This window comes from Cebus imitator, unplaced genomic scaffold (assembly GCF_001604975.1).
Source record: "Cebus imitator isolate Cc_AM_T3 unplaced genomic scaffold, Cebus_imitator-1.0 Scaffold183, whole genome shotgun sequence".
In the NCBI taxonomy this organism is placed as follows: domain Eukaryota; kingdom Metazoa; phylum Chordata; class Mammalia; order Primates; family Cebidae; genus Cebus; species Cebus imitator.
This window is the reverse complement of record NW_016107498.1, coordinates 3,690,129-3,692,037: the sequence shown is the minus strand read 5'-3', so window position 1 is coordinate 3,692,037 and position 1,909 is coordinate 3,690,129.

Here is a 1,909-nt window from a genome sequence, read left to right as displayed (position 1 = left end):
AAAAAAAAAAAAAAAAAAAAGATTGGACACTGTATGCTAGATATATATGGTGAAGAAAACCATGCTTATCATATATGACAGCAGTCTCTTTAAGGAAACAGTCTGGAAAACCATGGCTTAAATAGGTTTTCAGACTCTTAAGAATAAGAAATGGTTACACATTTCTCTTTTTTTTTCTTTCTTTTTTTTTTCCGTCAACGTTGGCTGGCATAACAAAATAGAAATGGTTACACATTTCTAATGTGCTGAATTCCAGCTTCCCCTGAGGACGTATTTTAAATACTAGAAGCAATTTGGAGATGACTTCGTGAACTTATTTGCACAAATTTCAGGACACGTGGAAAATTTACAAATATTTGTGCAAAATTGAGTAACATTTAAGAAACTAATCTCCAAACACTACTCACCACTTCTTGGTGTAATTTTCTACCAAAGCTTCTGTTGATGCCTTTTCACTTAAAAGCTGCTGGCAGATGAACTATGCATCTGGGGACACAGAACTGGATCTTCTGCTCTGTACTGACTCCTCAGGGAAGATTCTCAAGGTTGAGCTGCAAGCTGTATGCCCTTGAACTTGCTTCTGATGTCTCTGCAGAATAGGTTCACAGCTATGAACAAGCATGAGTTTAGTTCAACCATAAATAGACACACACAAAACCCAGGCAAATAATTGCCGTTAGCCATCTTCAGTGCACTGCTGACTTAGTCTACATTTTTAGATCATGTCTAAAAAATGTTAAGTAAAAAAAAAAATCCTCATTCACAAAGATGTTTCAGAGGCCAAAACATGTGGATGACAAATCCAAATTTCAACATCTACATCATCTTTTTTTTTCTTTGCTACTCCCCATCCTGTTACCTGCTTCCCCCCACTGTATTCTCATCCTCTTCTCCCCACCGTCTCCTTTTCATTCTCTCTCCCCAAGTTTGTCTTTCCGGAAATCCCCTCTCCCTACCCCTCTTCCCCACCCTCTCTTCCCACCAATTTCTCCCAGGCCCTCCTCCCCCAACAACACTTTTTTCCCCCTGAGACAGAGTCTCCCTCTGTCGCCCAGGCTGGAGTTTGTTGGCACGATCTCAGCTCATTGCAACCTCTGCCTCCCAGGTTCAAGCAGTTCTCCTGCCTCAGCCTCCCGCGTAGCTGGGATTACAGAAATGCACCACAACACCCAGCTACTTTTTTTGTACTTTTAGTAGAGATAGGGTTTCACTATATTGGCCAGGGTGAAACTGGCCTATAGAACTCCTGAGCTCAGGTGATCCACCTGCCTTGGCCTCCAAAGTGCTTGGATTCCAGGCATGAGCCACCATGCTCGGCCTGTATGGCCATTTTTAAAAAGCTATTATTACTCTTAGCTGAAAAAAATTTGGTCAGGCAAGGTGATTCATGCCTGTAATCCCAGCACTTTGGGAGGCTGAGGCAGGAGGATCACAAAGTCAGGAGTTCGAGACCTGCCTGGCCAATATGGTGAAACCCGGTCTCTACCAAAAATATAAAAATTAGCCTGGTGTGGTGGTGGCCACCTGTAATCCCAGCTACTTGGGAGGCTGAGGCAGGAGAATCATTTGAACCTGGGAAAACAGAGGTTGCAGTGAGCTGAGATCATGCCATTGCACTCCAGCCTGTGCGAGAGAGCGACACTCCATCTCAAAAGAAAAAAAAATTCATAGAAGACCTTCACAGCACTTTGGGAGGCCAAGGCAGGAGGATCACTTGAACGCAGGAGTTGGAGGCTACAATGAGCTATGATCACATCACTGCACGCCAGCCTACATTATCTTAAAACTTGAGGCCGGGCGCGGTGGCTCAAGCCTGTAATCCCAGCACTTTGGGAGGCCGAGGCGGGTGGATCACAAGGTCAAGAGATCAAGACCATCCTGGTCAACATGGTGAAACCCTGTCTCTACT